At 33.3% G+C, this 27,985-nt stretch overlaps 2 protein-coding genes across 11 annotated transcripts in view; one reads left to right on the top strand and one right to left on the bottom strand.

Moving 5' to 3' along the window:
- Positions 1 to 936, bottom strand: part of LOC135692717 (gamma-aminobutyric acid receptor subunit beta-2) — a 45,401-nt gene extending 44,465 nt beyond the window's left edge. For both annotated transcript variants that reach the window (XM_065210991.2, XM_065210996.2), the window contains exon 1: positions 743 to 936. The gene's annotated coding sequence lies outside the window, so the exon portion shown is untranslated. The remainder of the gene's footprint in view (positions 1 to 742) is intronic.
- Positions 1 to 27,985, top strand: part of LOC135692716 (glycine receptor subunit alphaZ1) — a 59,390-nt gene that overhangs the window by 14,122 nt on the left and 17,283 nt on the right. For 3 of the 9 annotated variants that reach the window (XM_065210976.2, XM_065210977.2, XM_065210974.2), the window contains one exon: positions 12,109 to 12,222. The gene's annotated coding sequence lies outside the window, so the exon portion shown is untranslated. Of the gene's footprint in view, positions 1 to 3,151; positions 3,510 to 12,108; positions 12,223 to 16,013; positions 17,309 to 25,597; positions 27,012 to 27,045; positions 27,971 to 27,985 lie in introns of those variants that run through there. The other 6 variants (XM_065210980.2, XM_065210982.2, XM_065210983.2 and 3 more) reach the window with 5 other exon arrangements.

The following is a 27,985-nucleotide window of genomic DNA, read 5'->3' as shown; positions in this document are numbered from 1 at the left end:
CATCCTTCCGTTGTTTGCTATTGATTTCACGTGAAATACTTATTTTATTTCTTAATATTTTTATTTTTGGCGGCAATCATCATCTTCGTTTCATTTATCAAGCACCAAAGCGAGTTTTGGATCTTTGATAAAGACGTCGATAGCGTTTGTAATTTTATCAGTTTTTGACTGATACCTAGGAATGTAGTACGCTTTCACATCCATAAGGTGAAGTCTGCTTCCTCGAGTTTCTGACTATAGGAAAATTGTATATGCAATGAAGCATTTTAGAAGAATCTTTAATTGTAAAAAAAAACATTGCTACTTTTTGCAATAAGTTGATGAGTATGGAATAGAACTTTTCTTCTACAAGTGTACAAAGCATGTGGGTTATCAGAGGATACACCACACTCATAACTCTCTTATGCCATCATTTTAAAGTGTAAATACAGGAATGTCTTACAGAAAGACACCAGTACTTGCCTTTTGAAAATCAGGGCAATGCAAATCCGTGATCCGTCTTTAAATAGTTCAAAAGCCATTTTTAAATATAAAATTTTTCAGCCACTGCGATATTACTCGAGCAATAAACAAGCAACCAGATGTGCCTAGCCTAAGACATATATACCTGTACTTTTGAATGCCTAAAAAATATTCCTCAGCTTATGTTCGAAGCAATTACACGATGTAAAGACGGCAGCGAAAAGATAAACAACTGAAAATATAACTATCGAACCCAACGATAAACGTTTGCAAAACTTACGTTCTGACAGCACAAGCTTTCATTCCTTGACATCAAACCTCAAAACGCATGTAGCAGCATTGCCTGAAACAATCTGAGCAACTTCTTATTAAAACTGATTACGAATGATATCCAGGATTTAATGACTGATCTTTGCAAGAATAATCCTTGCATAAATGCTTCTAGCATCAATGGGAAATTGATCCTTTCAAGCTTAAAGTTGACTGGCTGGTTTAAATACCCATGGTAAACATCTTATCACAGTATTTCAATGGTTAGTTTCACCCACAATTTAATTTCAGTTGTATTAAATCTGCATAATCGTGTTTAAAATATTTACAGTATTGAAGTTCGCATTTTGAAAATACTACTTAAAAGTGAAATATACCGCCAAATAGGATTAGGTTGTCTCAATTTCGAGTGTTTGTTCTAAGCAATAGCAGCATGAGAAAGTAAGGTGTTGGTCTTGACTATTTTGTGTCTTTTCTTAATCTTTAAAAAAGGCTCAGATTATTATTTTACTTTTTTCGTCATTATTGTATTTGTCAGCTGTTATGCCTTCACAAATTCAACAAAGAAAGCCAAGCGAAATAAAAATTTTATTGATGAAAATCTTGTTTTTATGGATTCTAATCTTATATATTGTATTTGAAGTTTTTATAGAACATCTAATTTGTCAGTGAATTGAAAAGATAGAAAACTAGAGTACTTATAAATGATCTTCAAATTGGCTAATGCAATTAGTCAATAATTTTGATTTATATAAACAGCCTATTAGTTTACAAAACCAACTATTACTTTGGTTACTCTTCATAGAGAAAGCATTATTGCACAAGAAACAGAGCTGTTGTTTTAAAAGCTAAATAAATTTAAATTTCCATCGTTTCTTTGATATGCATGCCATTAAAAAAATCTTCCTAAAGAAATTATTTTAGTTTTCATAATTTTGTGCACCAAATTTGCATGTGTTCTGAATCCAAAATGAATATTCAGTTTTTGTATACAATGTTGTGCAATTTTCATTGAGTTTTGTCGAGCAAGCCAAATCATTAACAAATTTGCAATTTTTTTGTTTCTGGTCTTTTCAGTTTTTTCCCCTTGTAAATAAATTTTTCTACTAATAAATATTTGCTACACACTCAATATTTTATCTGCGAAATATTGAGTGTGTAGCAAAATCCAATTTTCTTAGGCAGACAAATACACATCTTAGGCTAAATCCAATTTTCTTTCAAAGTTTTATTACAGAAAATTCACAGATTGCCTTGCGGTGTCTTGTAGCGAAATTAAAATGTAAACTTTTCTAGTTTCTCTGTTACAGAGGCTAATGTATAATATCGAGAAAAATAAAAACGAAAAATTATATAGGTTACGTGATACTTTCCGTTGCAGTTTCTGTTGGCCTACAAATAATTTTTTCTCAAGGCCATCAAAACTATATTCACATTTGACGCTTAAATTGTAGCAGAGCTTTGTGAAGAAATAAGTCAATTCCTGCATACATTAAACGTATTCTGTCGCATACTTTTGTATTCATATTCAATTCACATGCCCTGTATGTTCACACAGTTCTGCACCATCAGAAAGCTATGTCTTGATTCGTTTCCAGCAATAACGCTCAGCTTTATTTGATGCACATGTAGGGACGACCAGACCTTTAAAAGACAGTATGTGATGGTATCCCTGGTTTTTAACATAGTGTGTTAAAATATAGTTAGTGATCATCGAATCCGACACGTTAATCCTATGAACAGAAATGAAAGATATGTTTATGTTGATTAGAAACTTGCTTGATGCATACAATAGTGTCTCTTTTGTAACGATACCTAAAACATTGAGTTATAAAGTTATTATAAACACATTATTACCTTGCAATCACCTATTTCATTCTATTTTTTGCTTTGTGTCTTACTTTCATAAGTTTCCAACTTCCCTTGCTCTTCTATCTGGAGCTAAAACTAATTCATTTCGTCAACTCTAGCTGATCAAGAAAATCTTTCTCTAGTCATATACTCAGTTTTGCCAAAAACGTTTTCCTTCTCTTCAGCTTCAATTCTCTTTTCGTTGTAGTTTTCCTTCTTCCCCCTACACATTTTACAGGATAATGAAATTAACAAAAATAAAACAACGCTAAATGGAATCTCTAGCAAAACATTGTGTTGATTTTAAAGTTCAAAATTTCTCGCACAGTAATTGTCACATTTGCTAAATTAAAAAAACAACCATCCAGTCAGGAAATTTTATATTTGCTTATTCACTCAGCTAAATTTGCTAATAGCTGTTTTACATTAATTTCAAACCTTGCTCAAATCTGTCCAGAGCAAAAATTTAATCGTTGAATCTTGGAAGTCTTTAGTCTATTTTTTAACACCATAAAAGAAAAACGAAATTAAATTTTCTTAAACATAGCATTTCTCTGACATTCTTTGAAAAATGGAAGGCCTGACCTTTTCAGTGCTAAATGGCTTTGATATTACTATTGTATTTTCCATCGTACCACCTATTTTTTGTTTGTCTGTTTTTGCTCCTATGAAAATGTGTTTACCAAATGTTGAAAAAGTTATTAGAGAACAAAACGACAGAAGTCATGACCAAATTTTCAGCTTTGCATAACAAAAGCACACACCGTTATAAACCCTTTAGTCGTGTATTCTGTACGCTAATCTCTCAAATAACCCGGCTATTGGCTCCTCCGTGGCTCGATTAATGATTCATCAATTTGTACTAAAACCCAAGGTTTTCCAGTACCACCAACTTACTCGAAAAACAGAATAGCTGTGAGTGTAAGGTGAGTGATAATTCTTGCTTGTTGTATTGACTTAATTCATCATATTTTGCCTTCACTAGTGTAGAATTTAAACATTTGCTAGGTATCGATAGTGTAAAAAATTTTCTCTCAGGAATAAGTTTGCAGGCAGTTTTAATCTGAGCTTAATGAATTTAATGGCATCGTAGGGCGGCAAATATTAAGAATAAAAAGGCTGGATTAAATTAAACCCAAACAAATGAAGATGCATTCGTGGTTGGAGACATATGATGTATAAGTAATGGTGATGAACTTGCACCATTGCCAGGAAACTGGGGTGCCAGGAAGCAATTATATTTATGATTAGATGAGGTATTTGGTAAAGGCGGGCTAAGAAATACCCTTTTTTGCACGAACTGTAATGTGATTTGCCAAGGTATTTTCAAATTTTTTAAAGAAAGCATTCCATGTTTTGCTCTTCTAAACATTAGTTTTTGTGAAAATATTTTTCTCTTCGGCGAAATATATTGAAACATCGGTTTAAGAAAATAGATTGGTTGAAATGCGAAAGCTTGTAGTAAATATTCGGATTCTCTATTCTGAATCAAGTAACGACAGAAGAAACTGTAAGTAAATTTTTTGTTTGCACAACATCCGAGAAATGGGCGTGGCTTGAAAAAATCTTTGCATCTTCAATTGCACTTTGAAAGTAGTTCAACTTCATATCTTTGTCAAAGCATTGAATGGTTGCTGCAGATAGCAATAAGCGATAAGTTATAGCAGCCTTTGCTAGATAACATAATCTATGACATCCTTATGACATTCAATACAAACGCACTTTTTAAGTACTACGTCAAAGTATAAATCATGATATTCGATAGTGTACGGTGATATGTCTTTCTGTAGCTTTTAGAATGCGTTTGGACTCAAACTGTGCCAGTGATAACTAATCTCACCATCGTGTATTTGTCTGCATTAGAACTATTGAAAGGATTAAGGGTGTGTGAACTTTTATTGCCAATATGAGATCCTCTGATGTACAAAATCGGCAAGAAAAAGAGATTAGAGACAATGTAAATATTTCATCGTTAAAATAAAGAGGAAAGATAAATGGAAATTCACCGATCAGTTAAACAAAGCGCAAAAGAAATTTTACACTTATAAATCAATTCTCATGTTTATTTATAATGAAAAATTGGTTTCCCTTCAAGATAGCAAAACAGAGAAAAAATTGTTTAACAAGATCATTATTTCTGAATGAATTTATTTGTGTAAAGAATTCTTTTATAAGAAAATAAGTGAAGTGCTCAGTATTTTATTATTTTTATTGTTAGTACGGGAAATTTTTAATGGTCAGTTTTTCAATGAAATTTGAATTTCTGAAGTATTGTACCAAGTTGTAAAGAGCTTACTTTTAAAAACGCTAAAAAGTAACAAAAGACAACAAAATTTCAGACACCTAACAAGTTGTATCGCAGGAAATTCTTCTTAATTATCTATGACAGTCAAACAGAAAAACTTGTAGATTTATAGATGGATAGTAAGATGAATAAGTCGATTTATTCATCCGAACAATCATTTCCATCCCGTATTTAATAGAGTCATTTTCAAACAGTTTCCAAAGCCCGAAGGTGCTCAGTTGATCGTTCTTTAATTTTTTGCAGCCCTAAGGTCAAATTTTCTTTTATAGTGGATGTCTTGTGTGAATATAAGAATTTTGATGTTTTCCAATTTGCATAATTTTCACGTCAAAGAAGATCAGGTGCGTTTTTATGGCAAGCCGAAATCTTGATCGTGGAAAAGACAAGACCTTCTGACCTTCAAAACCAAGATTGATTGAAAGACGTAGCACAAATAACTGGGATTAGTTCTCTTCCAGGCAAATAAGAATACATTATATTTGCTCCAGAATGAAATGATCTGCCCGTTTATTGATAAATGGCTTGAAACTTCTTCTTCAAAACAAACAACATACTCCCTATACGCAAGCTGTAAGATAAATTTTTGGCTTTCTATCAGGTGCTAATCGCTGAGAAAATAAATTGATAAGCTTCTATAAGAATATCTTATAGCTTACCAGGTTTATTTACATCTCCAGTAAAAAATGTCTACATTTTGAACCTCATTTTTTGATTCTTACAGGTATGTTTTATAATTTTCTACAAAAATACAAGCGTACAAACCATACTCTTTTCGAAAACCACGTCATCTCTGAAAAAGTGCACAAATTAATTATAGAAAAAGCTGTTTAATTACGTCAAAGCTGACATTCAACTTTTGTGAGACAGAACACTAAGTATGCAAAAAGCTTGTGCTTGGAAATCTCATCCTGTTTAATCTAAACACATTTTTTCTGTGCTTTCCAAATTAATGCTTTGGCAACATAAATTTCGTTAATTTCTTCTAGACTCTATCAAGCAGGTGTACAAAGCCACAAATTTCCTTGGCCTCTTTGAACACCTTTTATCGTTTGACAAATAAAAGAGTGAAGAAAAACCTAAATCTACTTATTAACTTACCAAGTAAGTCTTACTTCAATAGTTGTGGTCCTCATTTCAAACAATTTGCCCAACATACTTCAAGTATAACATGACGGAATTTTTCATGTGAATCACCTTTCGTGTGTTTCGTATTTCGTGTGTTTTATTTTTGATTGAGCCAGGTAGCCTTACACAGCCCTGTTACTTATTCACAACGCAGAACTTACCTGTGGTATGTAGGTATCCTATACATGGCGCATCTTAGGGCAATCAACATCTATCATTTTAAAACGCGTACACTTTCCTGGATCCTTCTTTTTAGTATAAGATTTTTGTGGCTTGCGAAGTGTCAAAAATTATGAACAATCAGAATGGGATTAAAATAACCAAAATTGTACTGCTGTGGTGCATACAACACGGGAAACTTTGTTTTAATAAAAGATTTTATGTTTTATTACGGGACTGGATAATTGATTTTATGAATCTGTTCTTATAGGTAATATTACAAGGTAGAGATAATATTACATATTATACAAAATTTTGATTTGGAAATTCTTCTACTTGACATGTTCTTCCACTTGCATTAAAATATTTGAGTTTAGTTTGGTACTTAATCCAAATAACAAAAATGATAAACGAATAAATTGAGTACCAAAATGAAATAAATTGTTAAAAACACGACTTCTGAGCATGTGTTCACTCGTGTTCAGCTGATTTTGACTTGATCATGAATCCATGCTGAAAATGATGTGTTATTAACAATCTATTTATTTATTTATTCATTAATTCATTTTGGTAATTCATATATTCGCTAAATTTTCGTTTTGAGATGAAATCGTTTTATGAAACATCTTTTGAAATCAAAGCATACCGACTTCATACAAGAGCAAGCTTCATACATCGTATCCACCTGTTTTTTGAAATGCAAAGTTACAGTAAAAGAAAAGCATATTTGTGTTTCTTAAAATTCTTATGTCCTTTTAAACGTACCAAAGTGTTGTGTAAGAAAAAAAGGCTATCGATGAAACAAGAAGTCATTTCAACGCAGGGCTCATTGTCTCTAGGTATCTATGACCAACACTTTAAAGTAATGCTTCAATTCATCTTTTGGCTATTTAAAATTCAGTTCTCTTAGAATTGTCAGACACAAAAAGCTATTAGTATACTGTTACAGTATACAGTGCTTGTATGCATGCTTGCATTCACTGAATACCTATCATCTATACCAAACAAAAGGTATTTCGTTCATCCCCTATTCAGAAAATGTTTTGTAAACTTAATTAAAGATAGCATCACATTTTGAAGTGTAGATGAAGAATCTTTAGTAAACAATCAGCCAAACCTAGAATTATGCAGAATCAATTAAAGATCTAGTAGAATAAAGAAGAACTTTGACTCCTTAGCAAAAAATGTATAAAAAATAAATTGCCAAAAATGCGGACAAAGAAACATGGTATTGAATACCGACGTACGATGCATGGATGGCGCTATTGGTGTTCAATTTGTGAAATTGTTGTCATCTACCCGAGTGTTGAAAAGTATTTAATGCCTAAAAATGACATTTTTACTGGTAAGATTACCTAAATTATCGCCACTAGAAATTTTGTGAAATCGATTCAATGTATATGCAATCAGCACAAACTTAAAAAAAGCTCTTATTTCATTTTACAGTTCATGAAGGCCTTGAAGGCAATTATAGCTATTAGTAATACATATTTCTCGCTCCTGCTAACACCTTGTGATGTGACGAATCTGCCATACGTAAAATTATATTCATGATATCTCTATGTCTACCAAAATAAAAGTCCTTTAATGTGCTTACTTAATTAACATTTTTCAAAACTGAATATATAGTCTTATTTAATTTTCAATATTTTTTAATTATTTTGCTATTCATTTTTACTTACATCATAGACATAAAAGCTTGATAAATAGCAGCAAGCTGCTTTCTTCTTTGTGAATTGTGTACTTGGACAGAAAAGAACATATTTCTTTAAGAAATTTCTATTTTGGCTAAAAAGTCACAATAATAGCAGATTAAGAATGATGTTAGTGATTTTTGGAGACTATTGTGCCTTGTCAAAATGTTATAGATCATACTTTAACACGATTACCATTTTAGGAGCAGACATAACCTGCATTTACTTAGTTTCTGAATCCCTCATTTCAATTTTAAACAAATCGTTATTATCCTGCAAAGAATTTTCAATCAACTACCAAAAGCTGTCTAAAGAATATGCTCTCTGCTGTTACATTTTCTATTTGATTTTAGACTGCAGCTTTTCAAGTTTTTAAAGAAAACTTTTTAAGAAATTCAGAAATTTACAAACATTGCCAAAATATGGAATATTATTTGCATCACGTTTATAAATATGAAGAATTTTAAGATCCAGCTGTAAAAACACTTATCAGTAATCAAAGTTTAAAAAAAGTTTTAGAGGTTAAATAAAAAACTTGATTTTCCATTCCTTTCGTAATCGTTTGAGAGCAGTTTTATAAAATTATCATTACTTGATTAAATGGTGTCTTAGACAGTGAAAGGACTATCACAATGATTGTCGAAACGACTTGAAAAGATATCACCACAATTACGATCAAAGCTTTGAACAAAAAAATGACAAACTGATTAGAGAAGAAGAACTGAACATGAAGCAAATTGCGATTAGAAGACAGGAGCTAGAGAGAGAATAGGACAAATTATTTTTTGTTTAGCAAGATGATGATTAAGTGGGCTTAAAAAGAAAGTCAAAAATTACAAAGAGAAAGTAGTGCCATGTTATAATGAAAAAATTAAATTGAGACGTCATTGAAAGCAAAGAATGTGACTTGAGTTACAGGATGCTACGAGCAATGTTGAAATCAACAGTACTTTAGAAAGGCAATACAAGTTCAATGAAAAAGATTCATGTCAAATTGATTTTATCAAGTTAAAAAAACTCGAATATCTCGTTACAAGACAAGAGCTTATTATGAAGCCTTAAAATGCGATATGTTTTTTAACTTTGGTAGAAGTTGCATCTACTTAACATATGAGAATTGAAGGATCAAATTAAGAGAGCTGGTAATAAATACAAAAAGATATCCTATACATACCTATGGAAACAAACGCTGCCCGGAGAAAAGGATGAGGGCTGAAATTTGAGGACTGAAGGAAGAGTTTGATGAGGACTGAAGGAAGAGTTTGAAGAACTGTAAAGAAACATCTGGATATCAGAAAGAGCTTATGAGATATAACGATGAGCATTTAGAAATGATCAAAGAAGAAAATGAAGCTAAGAGATTGTTCAAGGCCTCGAGCTAAGAGGGGTCCAAAAACTTTCTTTGACTCTACCTTGTAGATTTCTGCCAAACTCTAAGGTTTAGGACACTTCTTGAAGTTGAAACTATAGGCCTGTTTAGTTCAATGCTCACTAGTAACAAGACTTTGTTTTTCAGTGATATATATAGCTTTAATAAATGTTCTATTGTGAAGCTATGTTTGCAAAATCTTTCATTCAGCCAAAACAGCCATCAATTTAACAGATAATTGAATTTTCCTCTCTGTTTTCAAAGGACTCGATATTTTTTTTTAAATTTCCATCGATTATTTGCTGAATAGCACACATTTGTTTATAGCCATTTTAGACAACAGTATTATAAAACATCACAAAGTTTCATTGCACGCTAGGATTTTCAAATACTCTTATCATCATTTTGTCTATAAACCTCTATCAGAACAGAAACAACACGCGAGCTCTCTGACCTATTCAGCTTGCTATCACCACAGTAGGTGAATAGAATAGACCAAAATTGTAGTGAAGAACGTTAGGTAAGGCATGTGTTTTTAAGATAAACAACAAACAAGTATACGCTTAAGACGCAGGAAGAATTCTGCTTAAATAGGAATTCAAATTTAATCTTGAGAGTCTCCCTTTAAGACTTCATAAACTTTCGTGTACGGACTCCGTTAAGCTTTGGAGCTCTCAGTAAGATCCATCTTACAGAATTCACATTTAAAAAGGATGAATCAGTTCTCAAACCAGATGTTTTCAGGCACGGTGATCCTGAAGCAAGCCCTTCGACTGCTGAGTCGGGAGGCTAAACGAAGTGAAAACCTTTTATGATAAAAACAACCGGTTCATGTAATCTAACATCTGTCACTTTGGGCACATATTATATTCCTGTTCTCTTCATTTCTCGAAATCACTTTGAATTTTGCAAAAATATTCGATATTTTCAAAAATAATATGTTTTTGTCGTTTATCAGGTTATTCTCTTCACTTTAAAGGCTCTTGCCCAACCGGCATGCTCAGTGGCAGTTGTCTTGAGAAATTGACTTTATTTGTATTTTCACGCAGTACGATATTAGGCCGCTTCTTTGAATTATAGTCGCAAAGCATGCCGGTTGCGCAAGAGTCTTTAAGTTCTGGCATACTTTCTGTTGTTTCATTTTGAAATTTTAATATGTTTTGTAACGCCAAATGCCTATTTTTGAGATATAATCAATGCCTAAAGATATGTTCTCATTTATTATCATAACCTGACCTCCACAATTACCATTACAAAACATCTATTGCAATATTACAAAGTTCTTTATCCTCTCTTTATATCGTCATACCAGGAATAATTTTCTTGCAATATTTATCGAAGAAACAAAAATAAAGTTAGTTGTTATCTCATATGTCACCTCAGTTTACATCCTACCTGTTAATGGACTGTTATTTTACCAGCAAAAATCTTGATGAGCCAAATATTAGGAGCCTCTATCAATATTATCATTATTACAGAACAAGTTTTTTAGCGTAACACATGATTTCTAGTTTAAATATTTTTGCCAGGAAAGTCTATCTTTTGCTAGTTCACATTTTTATCTCCATTAGAGTTTAAAAATGTCCTGTAGGTTTGATTTTTTCTTTAATGCCGTGGATGGCGTTGGATCTTTCTTCGTAGTTAAAGCTGTTTTCATATTTTCTGGTAGTATCCCTGGGTTCGGCATCTTTAAATAAATGTGGTTCAAAACACTTTTTTAATTCAATACATTGAGCAAAATTTACAAGCAAGAGCTTGTATAAGAAGAAATTAGGGATATTATTTCCCACAACCCCAACCCCCCCTCCCCCATTACTTCTCCTGTAGGTTTGATTTTTTTTGAGAGCCAAATTAGTCTTGGGTGGCCTCTCGGTCTTGTATATTTCACATCTGCGTACGCTAAGGCTAGTTTTGCAGGGGCTTGCTCTGGTAAACGAAGTGCAACTCTTTACCATCCAAGTTGACGTTGTTTGATCATCTTGTTCCATGGAGCTTTTTTGCTTTGTTGGTAGACATCGTCATTTTTCACTATTGTTGGATAAACTATGTTAAAGATGTATGTTCGTAATAGTCTTCTATTGAAATTGTCAATTTTTTAAGAGATTTCGTTAATGTCCAGAGTTCTGAGTTGCATAAGAACATGGATGTAGCGTAGGTGTTAACAGCTTTTAATTTTGTGCTGATGTTGAGGTTTTCGTTGTTGAAGATGAATTTCAGTGCGTTCACAAATTAAATGGCAAGGCAAAGAGTCCAAAAATCAATCGATTGGCTTCTATCAAGTGGACAAAAATTTCCAGATTCCAAAAATGTTTCTTGTTAAATTAACGTGAGCAATCTTCTTCGAATATGGTCACAAGTCAATTTTCTGTGCTTGAATCTAGAAAACTTTAGGATAAATAATTAAGCAGGGAACTATATTCTTGACTTCTTTTTGTATCATAAGCCATCTTTCACCTCTAAACTGCTCTGTCTCAAATATTCTTCAAAAAAGGAGTAATTCTATGCGAAATCTATCGTAAAAAAATTAAATGGGCTAAACAAAAACACCGGTTTTGCAGAGATAAATTTTTCGTAAAACTTTTAGACTCTACTGTCGGCTTTTTGTGATTTTTACGATAAGCAGAGATGAGACATATTACTTACTTTGAAGTTGTTTACTGTAATTAATGTCTAAGAATTACAAAAATCGAAGATAGTTATTAGCTTGCAAAGTAGCTCAATAAACAATTCTTTGTAAATAAAGTATAGTGTTTATTGAGGGCGTCTGTCGATTTAAAGGCTACTTTGATAAAATGTCAATGGAATTTAACGGCGAGACATTAGGTTTCCGAGACTGACAATAGAAATTCATTAACTTCACATTGTTATTTCAGGCTGAGACCAGTAGCAAAAGAGGCTCTTCTCCGGATGAAAATATGAATCAAATTCTTCAAATAATACACAATTAATTCAGTGCAAGACGTGAAAGGGACGTAAAGGCAGACAAGGTATAGTATAATTTTTTCATTTTAAATGTTCTATGGCCTTTTAGCTTTACCCTTCTGAACTATTGTATGGTAAAGGGGAGCGTTAACACAAAATATGTAGTTGCTAAAAAGCACCTGATTGCTTGGTATACAGATCGTTCAATATTGTGCAGATCGTCGCAGATTTATCAAAGCTTCCATTTAGCCCCAATGACTGCTATCATAAGAAGCCAGAATTTAATTGTGACAGCGAATGAACAGGAACGGCTCTTTTTGATCAAATTGTTGCGACTATTATACTTAATGAAATGTGGGTAAGGGTTTTTTTGATAACGTTTTACTTAGATATTGCACCAGGTGTACCTAAGTGTTGCTCTTGACGGACCTGAATGTAATAAGTAGTCATTGCTTGTCACAACCAGTCATGATAGTAGGCACATCCTGCAGACCTCGTAAGTTACTTTCTTTGTATCAAAGCTATTCAAACCAGTGTTGCTAAAGAAGAATTCTAGATGCAGTCGTGCTTTAACAATTTGCAATTAGAAGATAACTTAAAATTCATGGTTAGAGTTGTCAGAGTTCATAAAAGGGTTTTGAAGCCAGCTAGCTTAAGGGGAAAGTTTGGAATGGTCATTCTATTATGCATTTTCTTTCAAATTTATCAAATTTTCTAGTTTGCTAAATGTCAAGCAATCTTTTAGAGATCTCTGGTTAAAATATAGGTATTAACGTTGTGCTTTACATTTGTCCTTTTTCACGAACAATCTTAAGAACTGTTGCATTCCTGTTTAAGAGAAATTAACGCGCTGCTTGAATCTTTACAAATGCTATGTACATTAATTTCATCTATACATTATATACCAAAGAGCGTATCTAGTACTCCGCAACTAATTCATTGGAAGTCATTTTAAATAACAAGCTACATATAAACATATCAATTTGCTTTCATAAATTTGGTTATGACTGTACCTAAATTGGTAAGAAAGTAGAATTTCTTTTTGTTTTGTTCTTTGTTTTATTGTATCTAAATAAATGAATATTGCTATTGTGACGTAATCCTAATAAATATTAAACTGCAAAACTTGAAACTGTTCATAAACTAATTAACTACATTTTTCTCATTAACATCGACAAATTAAATGTATGTTTTTATTACGTTACTGTCAGGCCTACCTAGTAAGTGTAAAGAGAAATTTTTGGCGGACACCAATCGAAAGGGCTATTAATTTTGGCAAAATACTTTTCCTTCAGAGGGTAACTTAAAGAGGGGGGGCTGAAATTTGAACTGCATATAAGAACTGTTGTCCACATTTCAAGATCTTGTTCTGTATGGATCTCATTCAAGAATAGTATTACTTTTTGATCTCTAATATTCTCTGTTGCTGAAGAGGACCTAAGTAGATAGCTAGGAAAAGGGATAGTCTTATAGATAATCACTCCTTGGTCATTTTTATATCAACCCTGCTTGTTTTCAAGCTTTTTACTCTTCCAATTAACTGCTGTGCTGTTTATGAGATGTCCCGTTTTAAATCGTGCTTAGCTAGCAACAACACTTGCTGGTTTCCCATGAGACTTTCTTGCATAATTAAAGACTTTTTCTGTTATTATAACTGACCTCAGCGCTTTGCCTTAGAGAACTTTCAAACCGAAAGAAATAATTGTGAATTATTGACGCAGTGTCATTTCAGGTCACTCAAGGACTTTTTCGTGCCAGGGCGTTTGGAATCTAAGCTATTAATTAAAGACAATAAATGAGAAATGTTTCTGTTGCAATGATATTGATATACAAAAAGTGTGATGAAAAGAAGCACTGTTCAGATCGGAGTCAAAGCCATTTAACATCATATTTTATTGAATAAAATCATTGCATCTGGAATAAACTTGCATGTTGCAATGCAGATCATTCAAATAGCCATAAGATAATGTAAAAAGGGAAAGAAAATGTTGGTTCTATCTGTTGATTTAAAAAAGGTGCAGCGAGCAAGGTGCCAATAAAAATTCACTTCGAGAACATGACATAGTAGTTTTGCTATTTTAATGTACTGCATACCCTTCTTTTTGTGACTGGACTGTATCACTTCCATTAAGAAATTTGTATGGTGCCCCTTCGCCCACAATTTTCTTGTTATGCTCCTTAAATGTGCTGATTCGTCTTCTGAAGCTTTAACGATTTCTTTGAGCACCGCACACAGTACGATTTTTTCTTTGATCGTAAGCGATGAATAACATTTCAAACATTTTTTATCTGAGAATCTTGCTTTATGACAAAAATCTTCGGAAACTTTTTGCCGCAATTTGCACGGCTCTTTAGATGGACGTCGCTAAAAATTGGAGGATGCGCTGATAGAAGTTCTGTGCCTTGCGCCAAACGCACTAAAAAGACCTTGTTAACTGAAATCTCCATTCCTAAAAACACTTTGTTTTATATGTTATTTCTATAAAAGTGAGGAAATAGTTAGCTTTTTACAGTTCCCCTAAAATTTGTCTTGCATAAAATATTTCCCAGGGTTTGCTAAGCCCTTAAGGAGCCATCCTGTTTTTAAGGTTGTTTTTTGAGCCATGCCTTCAAAATCCACAAATTAAAAAAACACATTTGTGATTGCATCTTTTCTTTGATCGTAGCGATTTATAATGTTTCAAACATTTTTCATCTGAGACCTCGCTTTACGATAAAAATCGTCGGAAACTTCTGACCGCAATTAGCACGGCTCTTTAGATGGACGTTGATGAAACTTGCAAGTTTCACCGATGAAATTAATTTTGATGTCGTAACTATGAAACTCTAGAACGTCAGTCTTAAACCTTATCTCCACAGTCCAGTTATCATGAATCCTGAGATCAGGTTTTGACGGAAAACCGCCTCCTCTGCCCCAGTTTCCTCTGCCCCAGTTTCCTCTGCCCCAGCTTCCTCTGCCCCAGCTTCCTCTGCCCCAGCTTCCTCTGCCCCAGCTTCCTCTGCCCCAGCTTCCTCTGCCCCAGCTTCCTCTGCCCCAGCTTCCTCTGCCCCAGCTTCCTCTGCCCCAGCTTCCTCTGCCCCAGCTTTCTCTGCCCCAGCTTCCTCTGCCCCAGCTTCCTCTGCCCCAGCTTCCTCTGCCCCAGCTTCCTCTGCCCCAGCTTCCTCTGCCCGGAGAGCCTGATCTCAGGCTAGTTATCATGGCCTTTGTGCAGCCTTTAGTGTTTCAATCACGTCATTGCATTGAATCTTCGATGCTGCTGCCCTAGTGAATTTACTTTCAGCTATGCACTATCTTGCAACACTATCAACTATTTCAAAATTTATAGCTGCATTCTTATGCGAACTTATAAAGGCGAAAAAATTCAAAACAACATAACTGCATTTGGCATTCCAGTTCTCATATTGAATAGCTTTTAGCTGTCTTCAAGAAGGAGCTAATTTTCATATAGTTTAATTAGGCTTACTATTTTTGAGATGCGGTAGTCGTAAGCAATGCTATGTTTTTATTAGTTCATTCTTTATATGCTGGCTAATTTTTATATTTTTTGTCTGTAAGATGTTAAGATGTTGATGCTAAGTCTAGTACTCCTGTTCCCGTTCCTTTGTTAGATCTTGTCTTATGTCTCAAATACCTTTATGTCATAAAAACAAATGACTCAATTATTTACAAAGAACCTTCTAAATATATAGACTTACTAAGCTTTCCTGAGATTGACTATCGAAAGCGTTGTCAATCTTAGATTAATCTATTTTACAGAAACAACCTATATTAACCACAAAACTTTTTCGGAACACTATTTTGACGAAATTTTTTTCGACTCAAATTTAAAGGAGGCAGAATTTGGTCAAGAAAAATTTTTTTTGCTTTTTAGAAATTTTATAAGAATTTTCACATAAAAACTATCAAAATGAGATCAGGACCAAATTTATGATCAAAACCAAATCAAGTTACGGCAAATTTTGTCATAATTCGCATTTCAATCGTCTTCTTAACCGTCCTGCTCGTTATCATCATCAGTATCTTCATTGTCGGTTCTTGAACTGCATTCATTCCACCATCTTTCGATGAATAATGATTCTAACTGTCTTTTGTCATCGATTTCAAATAAAGGCCACCTCAGCTTTCAGCTATAGTTCAACTGTACTATTTCTTTCATTCATTCAAGTTATTTGTGCCTTTAAGCACAAATTTTGAACTTTAAAGACAGCGAAATTACTAGACCATCTTTTCGTATTAGAGATGGTCTTACGCTTTCCAATTCTTATACTTATATTTGTGCTTTTACTTTTAATTTTGCTCTGTTTATAAACTTTCATACCATATTGATAGAGAGGAGAGACTCTTTTAATGCTAGGAGCATCTCTTCTATTCTGCCTTCATATAAACTAAGAAAATTTTGCTTTTGTCTCTTTTTTCCGAAATGATGTTCTGTGTTAAAAAGCTACCAGGTGGGTTAAGCCAAAGTTCCAGCGGATACTCAACCTCCAAGTCTCCACGGAGCTGGGGTATCCTCGCTTAGAATGTTGAAAGTAATTTTTATCTCTGCTGTGTTTAAAATCCACGACAAAATTCAATCACGAAGAAATTCTGAAAAGATGTCCGAAATTGTTTTCGATGCTTTTTACCTGCCGGAAATTTATTTAACGAAATGTTTTGTTGTTATTGTATGCAAGCGTGGGATTGGTTTGTTTCCTGGCAACATTTAAGACTAAGATTTTTAGCAAATATGACTAAATTCAAACTGTTGGCAAATTGATGTGTATAAGCACATTGAAAACTAATTCTTCTGAATTTGCTAAAGGGCAGGTTGGCAGATTGATAAGCAAAAACACATTTGCTAAATGATGCTCTTACTAAGTTTAGTTGTTACATGTGAAAAATACCTGTTTAGGTCCTTATGATTTCTCTTCTTTTTAATTGAAAAAGTTTTTCCATAATTTCATATTTTATTCATAATTAATAACATTAGTTCGGAACTCATGAATTATAAAAAAGACCAAACAGAGAAGAAATGTTTCAAAGTGCCGAATGTATTGGGCCTTCTTGTATTAACCATATTTGATGAATTGCTGACATGCAAAAGTCGTGAGTGTGCAGCAATGTTATGATTTGGAACCAAGTTACTGTCCTTGGCTTTCACTCTTTCAAGGGTAAGATAATATGTCTTAAAACTGTTTCTCTATAAAAGTTATATCGAAGATCGTTCACTTCTTGTCTAGAACTGGGATCTGTATTAAAGGTGTTTTCTCTCTTTCGATATGATAAATGCTATGAGTGCAAAAAAGACTTTTGACGGAAAGAAACGATTTTCAAATAGCTGATCAATAAAGTTCTCTATTTATCAACATCCTTTGTTATGCAGTATTCAATTATGCCTGGCAATGTTTCACTGTCTGTACGATTTATATTACGTGAATCAACATTTTGTTTGCACTATGCAATTTGTAATGAACCATTTAGAATCTTAGAATAAGTTACGATGATATTGGTGCAAGATTTGAAATCAATGACACCATTTAAGAACCTATTGTTATCAATATCAAGACTTGCATCTTTTGTTTCTTCAATGCTTACACTCGATACTTTCCTTGAGCCTATCTTGATTTATCTTTTACATATTTCAAGAAGGTTTTAGGCTGTTACGCAGTATTAGAAAACTGAGAAAAGGATTACATGCGTTAACTTTAATCCATTTGTCAAACATAAAGTTGTGAAATGTTTTGAAAAAATCAAAAAAAGAGAATTACCTACTTTTTTATGCAAGCGATGCCAGTTTCTTACTACTTATGTTTCTTACTAATTACAATATAATTTGCTACATTGAATAAAATCTTAAAACAAAATAGATTTGCAAACTCAAAACATAAAGAAAACTTTATTTCTGAATATTCAGAGAAAAAAATTGCAGCAAAATTATCTCCAGGAATGGAAATTTAGTTTATCGAATAATAATTAGAAAGAGAAAGTCTTATAAACGGAGAAGTGACGAATTTTAGTAAATATCGATTTATTTAGAAAAGGTTTTGGCTTTTGTATGCTGATAAATCTAGTTATATTTCCCCAGTTTGCAAAAAGGGTTATTCTTAACTGCTGTCTTAACTGTAGTTGTGTGCACTTAATAGCAATTCAACTTCAATTTCCATCAGATTATTACAAGTTTTAACATCTCATGTTGGGGTAAATTTAGATAAAAAAGGACAAGGAAATTTTTTTTTGGTCTAAGGAATGAACACAATGTTTGTTTGCTGTTTTTTCAAACACTTCGATGTGAAAGATTTTGTCTGTCTTTAGAAATATTAAGAATCGTGTAACATATTCTCTGACTGTCTTTAGAATGATGAAATACGCTAAATTTTTAAACTTTTGGAAGATATGCTCGAACACCTTCTTACATATAAAACATTGGCAATGAGCAACGACAAAATTTTATTGAGAGACCCAGATGGAGAAGCAAAAGAAAACAAACAAGAATGTGAAGTAATCAAAGACGTCATTCAGGCACCAATTAGAAGTGAAATGTTACCAGCTTTGTCAATCTCTTGGTCCGAAATTATAAAAGGAACATAAAGATTTTCATTTTCGCTGACCAACCATTAGTAATATCTTAATTCAGCTTTGTTTTTTGGAGCAAAATATGCACAGAAGATAGCCTTAACAAGCCCAACGCAGGTTTTTCTAAAAAAACATTTTCTCTCGGTTTAACGAACTCCTCATGTAAAACGATCTATTTTCTGGTTCCCTTTGGAGTTCTTTATATCAGGATTCCACTGTATTTGCCGAGGAACGAGTCTTTGCTCATTTTACCATATCTCAGCCAATTTGTTATACATTAAACAGGGCCGTCGGCGAAGGGGGGTGGGGGGCATGGCCTCCCCACTTTATTCCAAAACAATAGAACTTTTCACGAAATCTTTTGCTTTGGGTATTCAACTTCCCCTTGGCCCCCTCACTTTTCGGCCTGTCTCGGAGTACGTGTTTTACTGATTTTCCACAGTTGGGTATATTCTATTATGTTCTTCCAGGGTATATGGTCAGAATTTTGAAAAAATTAAGTACATTTCTGTGATGTCGTCACATTAAACGCAAATAGATAAATGTCTTTTCTGGGCTTAGAAAGATGTTATAGACCACAAATTAGATGCAAGCACTTTCAGATATATATAGATTATAAGCAGCTATAATTATCTCATTATATTGATTCTAAGTGCTTCTCAGACGAAAATCAATTTCGAAAAAATACTGTATAGAAATTTTTACAACAGGGGTCTTTTGAAGCAGCCTCTTTCTGAAAATATTCTTTGATCGTGACGTCACTCTTCTAATTTTTATCATGACTTTGGAATGAATATATACAATAAAAATACACAGTACTTGCTTTTCGAATATATTTTTCGCTAACCAGCAGAAACCATATTTTTGCAAGTTTCTTCGTCTACAATTACAGCTGCGCTATTTTCGGTTCCTGCTGTTCTTAAAGTTTTTTAATCATATCTGAGGTTCTTCTTTGCAATTTTGCCGCAATAAGGCGTTTGTCTGCATTTTAACGGTCTCTTTAGGCCTGATAGACGGTACAGCCTGAAAACCACCGGATAATTTAGTTAGACTTAAAATATGTTTTTGCTGTTACCCAGCAAATTAATCAGCATTTGGTGTGTGTAGCAGTGAAAACTTCAAAACAAGAGCGTGATTTTCGCTGAGTTGTTTTCTTGATCTGTTTTTGTGTACATGACCTAGTAAATATATCGTTTTTTAATATAATAATGATTTCAAGATGAAGAGGAAATTCAGGAAACACTCTATGCGCAATAAGTGACTAAGATACGTTTCAAAGCAAAAAGGAATGTCTTTTTTTGCATGAAATCTTGAAAAGAAGGAACATATTAATTTTAGTTCAAGACTCCATCTCTCTCAACCTTAAGACAATATGCTTCTTTTTCTCAATAAGGCTTCTTGTGTTTGTATAGTGCTTTTCTGGCTCTGAAATCTACTATCATAATTGAAATACGTTTGGCATTAAGACGTACGTGAATAAATTATCGAAGCGAAAGAATGTAATTCATTTGCTCAAAAAACTCTGTTTCCCTCTATTGTCTAGACTCAAATTGTCAGACTCATGCTGAACTGATAATATTCATTGTCTGCAGAGGGCTTTTTTCCAGTACAAACTTGGGCTTTTTGGCTTTTATTGTCAAATTCTTTCACCAGTTAATAGGCAGAACAATAGGATTCCTGTTAAAAAATTATATCTCATTTTTCAGACAAACAACTAAGATCTGTCACGTTCTGTCAATACCTCTTCTAAGAAAAATTTAACTTAACCCCCGTGTCGCTACATATCATTTTCGTTGGTATTGCCACCCATGGATTTTGCCTGAATAATTACAGTCTATGCGTTATCATGATGGTCCTGGCAATAAAACATCTGTATTGACAAAGGTAGGGCCAACCTTTTTATACTGGATTACGAATTAGCATTGCCTTAATCCGCCCGACAGCATTATGAGACGTCTTTTTATCATGAAGATTTTAGCAAATGTGAAGCTTTGTAAACTTTTTCGTAAATTTATCATTAGTAGATAAGATTTTCGGAAATGTTAAGATAGCTCGAGATAAACAAGTGATTATGTATAATAGTCATGTATATGACATTTAAAAAAGTTAGACTTGCTTTGTTTTAATGAATCATATCTGTTCATAGCTTTTTTGCAGAATTATAGCTTCTAGCCAATGTGTTAAAAAATGCTTGCTTTATACAAAGCCATCTCTAAGAACCATATCATTGAATACAGTATTCTAAATCGACCAGTAAAGCAGGATTGTTATCAGAAAAAACGCTAGGTTGTAAGGCAAACTTTGAAATCTGTTATCTTACTTAATAGCTGAATTAGGCGTCAGAACCAAGGTAATGCAATAAACACATTAGCTAAGCTTTATCTACAGGTGACTGGAATCACAAAGATAAAACTGGATCAAGGTGTGGCTAGAATTTTAATCTCGGAAAGTGTTTTTGCGCTTATATTAGACATTGAATTCAGGGGTTTTGAAAAACATCCTCGAAAATAGAGAGAAAATACCATTTTATTACAATCAATAGATTTGGTCGCAAAATTCAATTTTAAAGACCTTTTATACTGTCTTAGCAAAGTACTTCTTGTTTCAAAAGTTTTTAAATGTCAGTAATACATGTTACTAACTTTTGAAATAGCCCATTTGTCGTTTGTCCGTGTTGAGCTTTGTGGATATTCCTAAATTCTTTAAAGAACAAAGGAATAAAATGCCACCAAGTAAAACTTAAACCTATTCATAAGTCGATTTCATTTGGAAAAAAACTTAAGGCTGTGCACAAATTGTAAGATAACGAATAAGGATTTAAAAGACAACTCATTTAGCAAGAGAATTTTTCTAGTGTATCGGTTTTTGCTAAGATTCTAAATGAAACTTGCAGCTAGTCTAAAATCTTAAAAAGGAAGCATGAGAGATATCTAGGCCTACCATTTAATTTTATCAACTTAACAAGTAATAAAGTGAGATAAAAATTATACTCGTACTAATGCACCTTAATGAAAGTGTAATCTTTTAATTTTGCCTCTTCCTGCATACTGCAAAAGTCTCATGGAGACAAATGAAAACTCTGCCAATAGATTTTGATGCTAAACTCATTTCAGGAAAATTGATTTAGCTAAAGTAGTCTCTCGCAAATTTGATTCAAAAGTTCATTTCTAATGCGCCTTAAGACGCCTCTCTAGCTCTCCGTATTGCAGTTTTCAAGCAAAAAGCTCAAGTTCTTCTTCTATTAAATGTAGTGAATTTAAGATATTGTGAAGGTACCTATTGATGTTTGGAGAGAAAAGCCGATTTTAACACCTTTCATGTGAGTTTTCTCTAATAAAACAATTTTCAGAACATTCATAGTTGAAAGAATGTTGCTGGTAGCGTCGGACATGAAGCTTTTTTGATGGTAGGGAAAGCGAAGTAAACCTCCCCGTATTTCTTGTTCTAGTAGGCTTTTCTCTGCTATTTCCTTTCCACGACTTTAGTTATACAAGGAAATTGTCTGAGCGATGTCAAGTGCCACTCAACCTCTACTCTTTCTTACAATTTCCGCCACAAGTAGCAGGTAATTCTATGAAGAATATATTGGGCCAATGAACAAGAGTGGAATATTTGGGAAGGGACAATTTTGTCCACTTGCCAGATAGAAAACCTATTAGGGTTTATAAAAACGATTTTCTATGAAACTGTACCTTGCCACACCCTCTTGGGGGTGATTTTAGGAGCAATGCTGTAAAGAAGTGAATTGCTGTCAATTTGATGGCATAGCAAAGTTTATTTTAGTTCAAGAATATCTTTCTACGGATAGACCAATTCCTATAAAATTTCCAGACCTCTATTTTGACTTAATCTGCGAATGCTTGAAATTTATAGATGTTGTTAGCTTCTTTATCTTTACAAAAGAATTTTAATATATATGGTCTTGAGAGTTTGAATCTGCAGAGAGGCCGTAAATATCCTGGAATTTGATCTGTTAAAAGCGAGCTTCATTGAGAGAAATTTGCTACTGGTTTATTTTGGACATCAAAACAATAGAAATCTTACTTTCTTTTGTACAATGGCATCATAATTGAAGAACTATTTTCTACAATTACAGTCATTGAATCATCAAAAGGGAATCAAATCCAAAATATTATAAAGAAGCTGTAAGTTCAAGTTTGGCGTCTAAAACAATCAACAAGCAATGACAGAACGACTTGAGCTGCAACTTAGAGTTGCACTCTTCTATTTATCACAGTTTAGAAATGACTGCATACTATCAGACGTTATAGTGCGAAGGTGCTATATTCAAGAATGGAAAATCGTTAATGCTTTAAATGAGATCCATGATGCAATTTTTTTTCAATAAACAGCAATGATAATTTTCATATGCCTTATTTTGAAAGATATTTTAATGGAAAACAAATATTATGATTGAATGCATTGATAAAATTTTCAAAACTACAGATGATAGAATATAAACAAAAGCGCCGAAAGTTAGTTAGGACAACCATACGTGATATAATAACAAAATATTACGACTTCATTTCAATGCGGTAGACAAGCACAACATTAAGCCAGATGTTTAGATGAACAGATGCTGATTTAGCTGCAGTTCCAGCTCTCTATAATATTTCAAGATAAGGAAAGATACAGAGTTTAATTTTAAACATGATCCTAGAAAGTATGCAAGCTAACTCATCCATTCAGAAAATGCTTAAACTCAGGGCAAACTTTGGAACCTTGAAAATAAATTTGAGGCTAAGTCTGTCTTTTAGTAATGTCAGTGAGATCAGCTCCCACCTTTTCCGTGGATTTTACGAATAAAATAAATTTTGAGTAATGCCACTTATCATTAAGTGGTTATCACAGAGTATTTAGTAAACAGAGCCCATACCATACTACAACATACCATACATTAAAGTACCGTTCTACAAATACCGTACCAAACGTGCCTAACCATACCCTACCATATCATGACATACAATATATATCCAATCACACCCTATTATACCATACTCTACTATACTACACCCTACAAGAAAAATAGCCTTTTATACAATACATCATTTTTCAATTCATACTATGCTATATATACCATACCATACATACCGTTATACAAGACGAATTACCATACATATTTATCTATGTTTATTTCTGTGTCTCACCTAAAAGCTTCAATACCTTTCTTGGCCCTTTTTCTTGTACGTTTATTATTATAAGGTTTTCCAAAGAAAATTTTTTTAATATTGTTTTTGTCTTGGAAAAATACAATTTTTGGTCAAGAATTGAAAAATGCCTTTAAAAGGATTAAAAAAAGCAGAACGAAAATACTTTTCTAAACTTCAATGGTTCCTTTCATACATATTTGAAACTTTGTCTTTGAACATGCTCGCGTGGTCCCCCTTCTGTTTACGAAAATGCGGTCAAGGACAAATTAGAGAATTTTTATGTATATTCCTCATGGAAAGATGACAAATCATTCAAGTTTCATTACCTTAAAGATGGCAAATTTAATTACTTTACCGCACATATTGTTTCCAAACATTACGGTTTACCGAACATATGTAAAAATTTTCCTGATTGATTTAACGTTGAAAGAAGACAGGCAAAAAATTACTTTCTAGCATTCTCTAAAGGATTTGCTACCCAATTATGACAAGGGCTAATTCGAGAATTGATTCTTGTGACTTGATTTGACTGTATTTTTCTTAGTTCACATTTTCGAATTTTCCGGCAACAGCTTCGATGTTTTCCAAGCCCATAATCGTACGCATGAGTTGATGAGTTAATGATTTAATGAGATAAATGACATAATTTTGTTAAGTTGCAGCATCTTTGGTTTAGCTGAAATTCATTTGCACAGATTTAGCTAGAAACCACAACTCTGCTTAGGCAACCCATCTTGACATCGCCTTTGTTAATAAAAACTGAGATACAATGCAATTAACCTCCAAATGTCATACTTTACTTGTCTAGATTAATTTATCTTGCCGAATAATTCTAAGAGGCTTCTATGAAGCTAAAAACTAGGCATTGACCTGTCGCTAGGGTATAACTAACTTTTCTAGATAGAGATTTGCTCTTAGCAGGTTCACTTTTTCCAAGCAATAAGCAGGCTCAATATCTGGGTGTTTATTTTAGTCACACATATTTAGGGTCCATGCCAATTCCTGAATTTTTAGAAACAACTATGCAAATAGACAGCCAGGGTGTTCACCCTATGCCATAATCTTAGCTATTGGCACCTGGGCCTCTCCCTAACATTACAAATTGAGAAAGAAAAACATAAAAAGAACAGCACAAAAATAGCTTTTAGATATTTTCTTTGATATCAAGTCTTAAAGTATCAAGAAACAATAGAATAGGAATTTCAAGAGTACCCAGTATCAGATACCAAACATAGTAGCTTTTGATAATAAAGTGTAACCCAACATTTGTTTATTTACATTACCAAACATTCATTGCCAATATAAATGTTTAATTGCACGGCTACTGAAGTTTATGGATTTAATTTTGTTATTCAATATAACTTTGTATGTTGAAAGACTTTACTCAAACGAAGGATATACGGATCAGTTTTCAATAGCATTCTTTGGTAAACGCTGCATCATTCGTTCATCGCATTATCTTGGAAGTATGAGCTTCATTACATAACCACAGCTTTTGCTGGTATAAGACGGAGAATGCTCTTTCATAGCTATATCCTGGTCTATAGCTTCCACAAGTCAAAATCCCATTAATATCATACTGACATAATCAACGATTAATCATGATTAATCACTTAGACTAATCAAATTATAGCTTAACATTGCATGTGATGCATTTGATACATTTCTACGTTTTTATCATAGTACTTGTTAATTGAAACATGTGAAATCATAGATGACAAATCAATCGCTTAAATGATTCAAAGCAATGTCCAAAATTGAAATACTTTATGATTTCTGGAGACCATTTAATCATCCTTAAATGAAAACATTGTTCCACAATTGCAAATCACAAATTTTTGTTAGTTACATCATCTAGAATAAGAAAAAATTCCGCATATTGATAAAAATTAGTAAATGTATATTTCTTAATTCGGAATAATTCATTGAAAATTCTAGCGATTTATATACTGTACAGAAGTATAGATTTTTTTCGAAAGAGGACCTTTGTATCAAGAATTCAAAGACGACTTTGATCTCTGCAGCATCTCAGGTTATGGCTTGATACTTCATAAAAACAAAGATAAATTAGCTTGTAATCCTCAACAGTCTGAGGGCATCATGACTAAATTACTTGTTTGATTTCATAATTCATCGACTATATTCATGAAATTGATGCAGGTTTCGTGTAAATACTTAAGCATTTAAAGAAACTGTTGGAGACTATGCAAAACTCCATATTATAATATGTAGAGGACATCTAATCTTGATAGGCACCTTTTGTGGGCTTTTTCTACTGAGATACCAACATGTGATATCTCCCATCCCAGCATAGGTGAGAATAAACGATCTGCATTGCCCCTGTAGATCAGTTTTCTCCAAATGAGGGCTACCGTACCTAAATACTTCAAAATGGGAAGTGAAAAGGAACTTATTGGATGGTATTTAGTACTGCGACATATGCTAGCTATCTTACACCTTCTAGCAGTTGAAAACCTCTAAGGACAGCACAGTCGGTCAATGAGCATACATTTTTTTAGAATCCTGACAATACTGTAGCCAGCAGCGTAAAATTAATAAGATTTCAAAGAATCATGCTTCAATCGCCTCTTTAGTTGGCTAAGTACTGTCTATGTACCTCCTTTTAGTGGATAAATAACTTAAAGCTACCCATACAGTTCTGCAACGTTTTTTGTTACGCTGGCAAGGCAGGGTATTATGATTATAACGTCTCTATGCAGATGGCTTTAAAAAGTTCGATGCCAGCTTCCATATCAATTTCTGCTACAGGTGCACCGAAGGTAACAGAATTCTTTCCATTGTATTCTCTGCTATTCAATTACCTTCATCCACTACTTTATTTGTGAAAAGTCAGTCTGGAGTGCATTATCATGAAGTAGCTTGCTGCCTGCCATCTGAGTCTCAATTAATCATTCATTTGAAAATTTTCAATTGAGAGCATTAATGCCAAGTTTCTTTGCATTTATAGATGCTAAGATATCGTCAATGAAATTTTCTTGTAATCTCTTGGTTTAAATTGGCTGTAAGATAGTAAAGAAACGATTATCCCTTGCTTTGTGGTGTGAACTCCTTGTAAAGATTTTAAAGCTACAGTCTACATCGACAATGCTACCAAATTTAAAGCTTGCAATGAAAACGAGAACATTTTCTGGTAAGTATCTTTTTATTCAGCAAAGGCTGTTCACCTATTTGTTCATCATAATCTAATCTGTTCATCTGTTCATCTTTTCAATCATTGAACCTTCTTTTACATTTCTACATACGCACATATATTACTTATGTCGCAATGATAATCTATCGTTCCAAGTAATTGAATGTAAGAGTCGGAAGTAGTATAGAGAAATTTAGAAATACGGATATAAATAAGTAATTAAGAGAAAGATTCTTCTTTCTCTAAATTTAGTTCCTTACTAGCAGTACCTGGGAGCTTGTATTCTAGAAACAAAACTGCAACCCTTGCAAAAGCAGGCAAGCATTTATAGTCGTATCACTGTGGAAAATTCTACGTAATACCACACTATCTGTGTGAGTATGTTCTGTTCCTATTATGAATTCTCATAAACCTATTATCTATGTCTTTGAATGAAATAAAAAAGAGTATGCAGTCATGCAAATAGCCACACTCCAATAACGTGTGATGCATGCTACACGACTTTAGAAACAAAGCCCAGTAGGCACAGCTAATGGTCTCCCTATTTCTGCCGATCAATTATGTATTAGCTATTGTTAAGAATGAGTAAAGAATGAATCGCCCTAAACATTAAGTGGACTCCTTAGCAGAATACCTGCTTTACATTCACTGTTTCAATTGTCGGCGTTCTGCAAAAGACTATCGACTTGATAAGCAACAGGCTAACTCTAGATTCAAGTACAACAACATAGAAGGACAATGCTACTTCCAACGGGAAGCAATTTGAACCGCAAGGCTTAAAGCGTTGAAGCATTTGATAGATAGCAAGCTATATCGAGTACATTGCTATTTATAAAGATTCAAGCATCAGAAAACAGTGTAGCAACCTGCGATTAAAATGGTTTTGACCAGCTATTCTTTGCATTTGTTCGTTTTCATTAATCAGTGATGAAATTTCAAGTTACTTGCCAAGAGAAATGGTAAGTCTGTAAATG

This window comes from Rhopilema esculentum, chromosome 3 (genome assembly GCF_057945365.1).
Source record: "Rhopilema esculentum isolate cy_ngs chromosome 3, ASM5794536v1, whole genome shotgun sequence".
Taxonomy (NCBI): domain Eukaryota; kingdom Metazoa; phylum Cnidaria; class Scyphozoa; order Rhizostomeae; family Rhizostomatidae; genus Rhopilema; species Rhopilema esculentum.
This window is presented reverse-complemented; position numbering and strand designations above follow the sequence as displayed.